Source organism: Rousettus aegyptiacus, unplaced genomic scaffold, assembly GCF_014176215.1.
Source record: "Rousettus aegyptiacus isolate mRouAeg1 unplaced genomic scaffold, mRouAeg1.p scaffold_m13_p_16, whole genome shotgun sequence".
NCBI lineage: Eukaryota > Metazoa > Chordata > Mammalia > Chiroptera > Pteropodidae > Rousettus > Rousettus aegyptiacus.
This window is the reverse complement of record NW_023416291.1, coordinates 30,337,376-30,347,844: the sequence shown is the minus strand read 5'-3', so window position 1 is coordinate 30,347,844 and position 10,469 is coordinate 30,337,376. Positions and strand designations below refer to the sequence as shown.

The following is a 10,469-nucleotide window of genomic DNA, read 5'->3' as shown; positions in this document are numbered from 1 at the left end:
TAGTCACTAACTGCTTGAAAGAACAAGAGTCCAAAGGGTACAAGGTATCCTTTCTGCCTTTTTCACCTCTATTCAACATGTCAAGTGAACAAAATCCAAAGTAATTTCAAATGAAGTTAATATAAGGGGAAACAAGGAACATGTCAGACAAAAATCTCTTTCAAATAAATTCTAACTTCCTTCTAAATGCGTGCCACTATCTTGGCTCTGGTACAATTAATCCCTCTAATAATTAAATTAGAATTAAAATAAAGTTTTGTTCATAAAAAGTCTCAGACACATCGTTTTGCAATATATACAAATATCAAATCATTATCTTGAATACCAGAAACCAACATAATGTTATGCCAGTTTTTAAAAAGTCCCACACAGAATAGTTTAAATACTGCACTGCCTTGCTTTATCCTGTACCTCTTTATATTTGAATAGCTCTTTAAAGATTATAAAGCACTTTATAAATACATGGTATATACTCTAAGAGCTGGAAGGTCACCTTTAAAATTAAGTCAGCCTCATAATCTCCTTTGATTCTTACAACAATCCTATATAAGTAATTTTACATATGTATTATTTCCATGTTATAGTTGAGAATGAAAGAATAGAGATGGTCACACACTCTTCCACATCATAGAGTGATCTATGACCAGTATTCTAAATCCTTGTCCAATGCTTCATCTAAAATATTATTCTGTCACTCCACAAAGTGGTGCCTGTGAAAAAAAAAATTATTTACTTCTTTGAATTTTCTAGAAAACCAGAGCTTTATCCCTTTAAGTGCTGGATATTGGTAATCATTGTAAATATTTATTATTCTTTCTTGGAACATATATATATATGTTTTTAATATATATATGTATATATTAGGCGAGGCAACTCTTGGTTGACCTCGCAGATTGCAAGGACCTTGTCAGCTTACAATCCCTTATTTTTTCTTTTTTTCTCCTACAGCACCTGGTCTTCCTACGTGGTCTCCCATCCAAGTACTAACCAGGCCTGACCCTGCTTACCTTCCTAGATCAGATGGGATCAAGCTTGTTCAGGGTGGCATGGCCGTAGATGAAACAATATATTTTTATGCCCAATGAAAATAACTTTGTGTTCTCCTTTAAAAGAAGTCTTTGTTCTCTCTTGTGCCAAAATCCAATAGCAAATGATTATAGAAATATGGTAAGAAAGTATAATGGAAAATGTTGAGACTAAAAATGAAAAATTTTATTTTAGTGTTAAACACACTTGGATTAAAGACTCTCATTTGGGTGAAAAGGGTCAAAAGTTACAGATTTCCAGTTATAAAATAATAAGTCATGGGGAGGTAATGTATAGCATAGTGATTGCACTTAATAATACTGTATTGCAAGGTTGCTAAGAGAGTAGATCTTAAAAGTCCTCATTACAAGCAAAAATAATTTGTGACTAGACATTTGACTAGACATTTGTGGTGATCATTTGCAATATATATAAATATTGAATTATTATATTACATACCTAAAATTAGAATAATTTTTATGTCAATTATATCTCAATTAAAAAATTAATAACTTAATTCTAAACAAGAGACTTTTATTTTAGTACTTAAGACATGAAATCAAATGACATTCCAAGTCCATAGTGTGTGAAACCTTCTGTGTTTTTCACCGATTACCACCCTGCAGGAAAGCACAGTCTGGCTAGGAGGAGGGGGTCATGTGTGATGGAAGCAGTTGACTGAGATGGAAGGGCTTGGCCTTCAGGGGCCTACAGACCTAGGTTTGAATACCAGTTCGGTGACCTCCCATCTGAGTTACCTTCACTTCTCTATGTCTCAGTTTCCTCATCTGTAAATTGGCGGTAATACCCACTTCACATGATGTCTGATATACTTTCCATTTGCTCCAATTCATTCTCTGTACTCTAAGTCCCTTTGTCTGCTTACCCACAAGGACTGCATCATCCAGGCTCTGAAGTCTGTACTCTGGCTGCTTCCAGCCAATGGGAGGTACTGTCAGAAGATGGGAAAGAAAGAGGAGTGAGAATTGAAGGGAGTTGTACCTCCTGCTCTCTCCCTTTGCCAGCTCAAGATGAACATCCTCTCATAACAGCTCCAGCTCTAAATCACCCAGGAATACAGCCCTTTATATCAGGAGCTGACAATGACCTTCTGCTGGGCTACTTCCAGGATGCTATAGCATTCATTTCTTATTGGTTCCCTTTACCTGCCACCCCTCTGTAAGTAGTTACTTCATTAAAAAAAATGCCTTCAAAACTCCTGGCTAACTATGCCACCTATTTCTTGCCAGGATCTGGATTGAAAACAGTGCTCAATAAATAGAGCATATTATCCCGAGTCTTAAACTTTTTAGTCCTTCCTTTAACATTATACATTTGGAAAACATAGTCACAAATGAAGAGCAGAGAAGTCATGAGAGGTTTCTGCAGAAAACAGGCACTGAAGACATAAAGAGAGTCTGGCTGCAAATCTGTGACCCCATTGATTGCCAGGGTTGATTCGGCTGCTCTGGTTGTTCAGTTTGGTGCGCCCTTCCTCACCACTCTGTGTGTCCCTTCTGAAGCTGTGCACCTGGTAAGTGACAACCTTCATTAACAGAGGAGAATTATCTTTGGTCAAAAATATTAAGAGACTGTCTGCACTCACATAACTAAGTGTGAAAATGAGAGCTTGAAACCAGGCCTGACTGTCCCCAACATCTAGCTCATCGTGCTAACATCTTGATGTTCTCCAGAGGCCCCAAGAACCTTAACATTTTGTAGAAATAGCATCAACAAATGTGATCAAAATTACCACCTGCTCAAAGAATGTGTCACACTGGAGTAACAGATAGAAAACAGTTGGCATTTTTTTTTTTTTGAAACCTGCCAATGATAGACACTATCAAAAATTCTTTCTACTTAATGGGATTTAAGTTCTCCTTATACTCAAGAACTGAGTATAAGGAGATTGCAGAATGTGACTCAAGGAAGAAAAACCACCAAACAATAACAAAATCCAAGGAAAAGGAAATAAAAAGAGAGAGCAACTCTGGGAAGATGCTCAAGATAAAAATCTAGTGATCTACACGAATGTGCAACATGTATCTTTGATGACAATTTTGTAATCCAATTTTTTCAGAAATATTGATACAATATTAATTGATGCAAAAGAGAAAACTCATTCTATTAGAATGATGACTAGAAAATAGGGGACCATGGGAATGACTTGAGCATTATAATAAGCAGTTATAATATGTTCATTAGACATATTGGATGATCGTGACTCTCAAAGGAAATACAAACTGAAATATTTGGTCTAAGCCCTGAGTATAAAGGATTTTTAATAAAACGAAGTAAAAATTGGATATATTTTTCATGCTGAAGCTCATTTTAAGTATCTCCCAACATCATTAGAGATTTCTACCTTATATTAAATGTTCGATTCCTTTGTGAATACTGAAGAAAACTGGTGAAACTTGTAGGAGGCGAGAGAAAAATAAAAGGTACACTAAGAAATAATTGTCAGATAACAGCATTATTTCTTTTTGTGTCTAATCTGTCTCACAGAAACTACTAGAACCTGTCCATAGAAATTCATTATTCACTCACGCACCCAACAATAATTCACGGTGTCCTTAAAGAACACTTCTGTGAAGCACCGAGGCTGTCGCTGCAGATGAGACAGTGTCTGACCCTGGGCGCCTTACACAGGGTCCTCATGCAGACTGCCAAGTCACGGAAAGGCAGCTGGAGAAAACGTAAGAGAGCTCTGCAGAGAAAGTCAGGTCTAAGTACTGAAACGAGGAGGAAAGAGAATCCTGGCAGAGGTACGCAGCAAATGCAAAGCCCCCGAGGAGGGAGAGAGCATGGTGTGTTCTAGAACAGAAAGCGGCCTCAGTGACAAAGTGCAGGAAGCTCGGGTGAGGGTACAAAAGGAGATTTAAAAGGTAGGCAAGGGTCAGATCAGACGGGGACTTGGGGTTGGACACTGAGATTTTTAAAAGCTTCCTTGCTGATTCTAATGTACGGCTAGTTTCTAGACCAGTGAAAATCACTGTATTAGACTTTAGTTTAAAAAAATTTTTTCATCGAAGTTAGCATTTATCAATATAATCTATAATATTATTTTTATAAACAGCAAAAACACAAATCGCATATCAATTCAATTTAACAGGGTAATTGGTCATTGGAATTTGCAGTCTAAAGATCTGGGCCCAAGGTTCAAGGGGGTCGGAGGTAAGAGCAGAACAGTATCAGATCTGCATTTTGTAAAGATCACTGGCTTCAGGGTTGAGAATGATTTGGAGGGGCAGAGGGTGTGGCACCCAATAAGGAAGTGACAGCACTAGTCTAGGAAAGAAATGATGGTATTTGTTCCCTTGGCACCTTGTTTCTTTTTCCTTTAAAACACAGAGCCGGATTGGGTGATCCCTAAGGACCCTTTCATTTTAACACCATCAGAAACAAAGGGGACCATTGTGGTTGGAGAAGAATGTGTTATAGCTCAGTGCACATCCCCAACATGGTGAAATGAAAGCGTGAGTGTGCTCAAAAGATAGGTTTCCTCTCTATTATTCCTACCAGCATCAAATAGGCTATAATAACTAGTATATTTTTAAATGCTTTGACCCTATATCTTCCTTCAGCTACTGACACTTCTCTGCTCCCAATTACAGCAAAAATGTTTCAAATACAGCCTTCACTATAATAATAGGCTAATGGGCAGGCACAATATTAAGTCCAGAATTTGTGAAAATAGTGTGATTGGTTAGAAAAGAGTATATCTTTGGTTTAAAGTCTAACATAATACCGTTTTAAGTGTTTCAAATTTCTGCTTGAACCAGGATGGCAATAGTGGAAATTAAACACATTAGAGAAATATCTAGGATGATGGGAATAACAGCCAAAGCTTACAATATGCCAGGCATTATTCTCACTGCTATATATGTATTAACTCAATCCCCAGAACAAATGCTATATGATTTATTAACACTGATAACATCATTCCCATTTCGTGGTTGTGAAAATAGAGGTACAAATAGCTTAAATAATGTTCCAGAATAAAGAACTAATAAATGAGGAAACCAGGATTCAAACCAGACATTTGAGCAGTATAATTGCCAGCCTAGTGGCTCTCTGTGGAAGTCACTAAAATATTAGGTCAGGCCTAATTTATTAGATCTTCCTTCGTTTTGCAAAACAAATTAACTGTATCCAGGTTAATTGACTGATAAAACAATGCTACCTGAATATTTCAACATATTAGATGTCTGGGATCGATGATTCACCAATTTACCTTAAAATTCATTGAAGCGCCCTCAAATTTGGAACTTTCATCTTATGTAATTTAAAAATAAGCACCCGAAACTAAAGGGTCATCATCTGCAAAAGAGAAGTGAAATTCAATATTATAAAACTAAACTTAACAACCCAAAGACAGACTACCTAAGAAGTGTACCAATGAATTCTTTGCTGAATCATAAGAGCAATCTCAATATAAGGATTCTTTTAGAGAAAAACAATTCATATTTTAAAAATATAATAAATGAAATGGAAAGGAAACCTCATAAACAATATTTTATATGAACTAGAACAGATCTTTCCCCAAAATTATTACAAATTTCCTGGTTTCCTACAAGCTATTTTCTTAACTGCTTTTGTAATGTTAGCTACTTCAAACTTATATGCACTATTTAAGAAAGAAAACGAAGTATTTAACTTGTCTTCTGTTTGCATTATCCAAACACTGAAGTTTCTATTCCCCAATTCTGAATCTTTAGTTCATAATTTAGAGATGAGAATACTTTTATCTCTTGCTCTCAAAGTGAGTTCCTTCAACAAAATAGACACGACCCCATCTTCCAAGTGCTTGCAGAGAATTTCAGGGGACGTATTGTCTACTGCAGTTTACAGGGTACAAGGATTCTGCTTATGTAGTCAACTTGCCTATAGATGCTTGATGAGTACTATGGAGAACACACTATTTACCAGGGTTTACAGGCTACAGGGATGGTTCTTATTTCCAATGTGCTTATGATATGCTAGGCTTAGGTGGTATATCTGGGCAGCTGTATTTATGGTGCCAGAAGATGTTGAAGGCAAAGAGTTTGAGTGGTGGTTAATAAATCTAAAAACATGAAAACTAAATATAATAGCCCTCGAAATAAGCTTTTACTTGGAAAAATTCCTAACAGTCTTGCCATCTGACTACAGGACCTAAAAAGAATCCTAACTTAATGACAAATTCCTAAATCTAGAAACTAAGCCAATGGTAAATGCATTCAAAACAGCATTCTGGAAGCACTTTAGTTTATTATTATAATTATGATATTTGTAATCCCACTTCAGGGCTAGAAATAAAAAGAGGGAAAATAGAATAGACTACACTAAGAAAATTAGAATACATTCTACAAATCATCAATAACATCATTTTTGTAGAGCAGCAGCCCATATTGACTTGAACAAAAGTTACCTTAACAGTGACTGAAAAGTCAAATAGCTCTCCTGACCCCTGGCCTCCTCTCTGTCCTTTAAACCAGAAAAAAAAACTGACCTGTGAATTTATAGAATGAAAGAAATCACATCAGAATCTGAAACACCTGCAGCAAAGGAGTGACGCTGGTGAGAGTGTCAAGCAACAGTAGATAAAAGACGGCTGATAATGGCAATGGACGTGCAAGTAGGAGTAAGAGGTATGTTGCCCCAAATCAAAGAGAGTGAACTCAAAAAGGTTATCCTTGCCATGGAGCCATTATTTCCCAGTCAACAAGTTCCCAAGAGTTTATGGGAAAAGCTAACACTAACATATGGGTCATTTGGCCATTTCTGTGCCCTTAGACAATAAGCTGATGCTGTACCAGGTCATCTTTTATAAAACAAGATAATTCAACTTCCAACAGAATTTAGCACATTGTTCACTTTTATCACACTGTCAGAGAAGCACTACTGATTTCAGAGTTTGCTTCTAGAATTATCCGTTATCAGAATGATGAGTGTTCGTGCGTTAAAACCGTAGATTCCTTGGCTTACTAGGATCTCTAATTCACTTGATTCAGTGCAGCAGCCTAAAGTCTGAGAACCCCTACCTTTAAAGTCTTGCCTATCTTCAAATTCTGCCTTACCTGCTGTTATTTTTTTTTTTGAATCAATAAACAAAAGTTTGAAATGCTGCAAAAATCACTTAAATTCTCCTACATTTTATCCTCAACAGTTTTAAAAGCTTACTTTCTAGTTCTCAGAGCCTAGAATAATATTGTTTTAAGTGTTTCAAATTTCTGCTTGAACCAGGATGATAATGGTAGAAATTAAACACATTTGAGAAATATCTAGAATGAAGGGAATGATAGCTAAAACTTATTTTTACCATTATTCTAATTCCTTTACATGTATTGACTCAATCCCCAAAACAAATGCTGTATAATTTATTTTCACTGATAACATCATTCCCATTTTGTGGTTGTGGAAACAGAGGTACAAACAGCTTAAAGAAATGTCCCAGCATAAAGAAAGTTGGGGAACCAGATTTCAGAACAAGACAGTTGAGTGGAATAGCCAATATTCTTAAGCACCATGCTACTGGCTCTTAGGAAATCAGTAGGATTTAGTGACTGGTTATATATAAATTGCAATGTTAAAAGTGACTCTTGGTTTCTGGATTAAGATATAATCTTGATTCATATTTACTGAAATAGAAATAAGTGCAATGGCACATATAGAATGGTTTTCATGTAACAATTAATATTTTAAAAGAAATTGCCAATTTCCAGCACCAACCAAGATAGAATAAGCCCAGTGTAGACTACCTCTCCTACTGATTGCAACCATAAACCCTGGAGAAAATATAAAAAGCAGCTATTTTAAAACTCTGAAAATTAAACAATAAAAAGACAATTTAGAAGGAAAGCCAAAACTTGGAAAATAACTAGTAGCAGTGTTTACTGGGGTGTTTTCCCCCTCATTTATCTCTAAGCTTTCACCCAAAAGTGGTCCAAGTCCCAGAACTGTGCAACGGGCATTGTCAGTGAACACTCCAGGAAAAAAAAAAAACAAAAAAAAAAAAACACTTTCTCTCTAGCCAGAGCCTGAAAAGAGGACCTCTGCAGATTGGCAAGTATGCAGAGATTCTCCCTTTTCTCTCTCCTCTGTCCTCTCCTGGACTTCCCTGTGGCCGGCCCCATTTTAATGGTACCCTGCTCTCAGCCCAGGCTTAGCATCCCCAGTGATGCCCACTAAAAGCTTATTTCTTCTGACCTTCAAGTCCTGCTTACATCTGGGTATCTCCTGGAACTCAACAGCAACTTTTCACTCAACCACCTTCTTTCCCATTCTTCCAAACTGCTTTTGACTTTTGCCTCAAGGCGTATCAATCTAGCTTTGATTTAAATTTTCAGGGACAGTCTGTTGGTTCAGAAATCTAGACATCTCTTTTTCATTCAAAAACAATTAACTCCTAACTGTTATCCATTCTGCGCAGGTGATGGAAACAGCAAAATTACAATGGAAAGAAATTAACACGGTATGGTAGGCTCGGCTATAGTAAGGGATTCCAGAAAGATTTACCAGAAAAAAATTCCTTTTAAGCTTGGATTTAGCTGTGAAAAGAGACAGGAGAAAAGAAAATGGCAATAGTAAAATGAGAGCTGAAATGCAGGAACTGAGTCAATGTTGTCACAGGTAAAGATCCTATGATAACGCTTGGGTTTTGTAGTACAGCGCTGAACCCAAGACACGGGGCTTTCTCTGAATGATTCTGGAAATTGTGGGGTATTCTGAGTTTCCCCTGAATTCTGTTCAGAGATTCTGCTGACATTTTTGGAGTAGCCAATATATTTCTCATTGATTTATACCATTTTGTTCATTCAATTAAATACCAACTGACATGTGAGATGCCTGAAAACAACATGATTGATGAAAAAATTCTGTCTTTGTCCAATCAAATAAAATAACCTTAAAGAACATCCCACAAGGAAGAATGCTCATAATTTCTCCAAGTGTTTAGAGGGATCGAGTTTTATGGATTTCGATTAAGTTGTATATGTGAGCACTAGTTTGGACTCATGTACCATTGGGAAGATTTACCAGAGAGAAAAAAGGTTCAGATTACTCTATGACGGTGAGCTCTTGTTTTAATTATAAATCATTTTAATCTTATTGTGCACTATGTCAATCTGGATGTAAAATTCTGAACTGCCTCACCCCTTTGCCACAAAAAAAAAAAAAAAAATCCACTTGCACGGGTTTTCGTGTTTAAAGCATTGTAGTCAAAGCTTTGGTGAGACATGAAGCTTTACGACTTAACACTGCAAAGGCAGATCTTAAAACGACTCTTCTTTTGCTTTTAAATAGTTATATTTTGGTTCCTCTTTTGCTTTAGCGTATCACCAAGTTCCTTTCCAAGCCTTTGATTATCTGCCATCTTTGCAAGAGTGAGATTTGTGTTTCCTTACAGCCACTTTAATCCTATACGGCATAAATTTTGTGCATCTTCCCTCCATTTTTTGGCAGCCTTCCCAATGGTACACGAGTGCAAACATGCAATGTCACATATAATGAGGAGTTCCTGAAATCTGATGTGCACACAGACACATTCCCATTATTATATCTATTAAGATCTTCTATGACAGTTAGCAGTGAATGTCAAGCTACATTCGACAATAAAGGCATTTATTAGCACATATTATTGGAAAGTCCAGAGGCCAAGTGACCTTCAGAGCTGGTTTATGGTGCTGTCATGAGGATGTAGTGTCCTTCATAGTTAGCCCCAGCCTGAGGCTGGCTCCCCAGGTCTGTGGGAAAGCCACTGGCATTTCCTCATCTTACCAGTAAGAAAAAGAGTTTGATTTCTACAACTACTGCACAAAATTACTCAGATTTTCAGTGACTCAACCACCCTGAATTAGCCCCTGTGGCTAGACGCAAGCCATGCTCTGTTTGGCGTAGTCATAGTTACCATACTGTGGGGAGGAGAACGTGATCACCCTGGTTTGTTTATATAAAGCCAGCTGGAGATGGGGTTCATCCCATGCAAATCACATGACTACTGTACCGTAGGGGAGGGGTATAAAGCTGAGACTCAAATCTTGAATCGTAAATCTCCAATGAGGGGGGCAGGGGTGGGGGGAGGAATCCATATCCCATAAAGCCAAGAATATTGGAGATAGAGACAAGAGGACAGAGGGAGCAGATTACTCAATGCCTGGATTAAAGCTGACTCAGGCCACCTGCCCTAGGCGTTTTAGGCGTATACGATAGCAATGCACTTGGTTGCATGTGGAAAAAAAGTGAAAATAAAAGCTGGCTGGGGCTGCTTGAGCCCCAGACTCTTTTAAGTCCAAACACACAGAAGAAGAGCATCCATGTGACCCGCCTTGAGAGCACCAGCTCTAGGAAGGAAAAAAGTGCTCCCATAACATTGTTCCATATGCACAACACTCGTCCTTTTTAGAAATGAAAGTTGTTGCCCTAACTCCTCTCTAGAGAGTTATAAAAGGGGTATCAAGGGT

General features: G+C 37.4%; 1 pseudogene; it reads right to left on the bottom strand.

Annotated features, from left to right (window-relative positions):
- Nucleotides 1–939: 939 nt before the first annotated feature.
- LOC118612593 lies at nt 940–1,058 on the bottom strand (annotated as a pseudogene).
- Between the last annotated feature and the right edge of the window lie 9,411 nt (nt 1,059–10,469).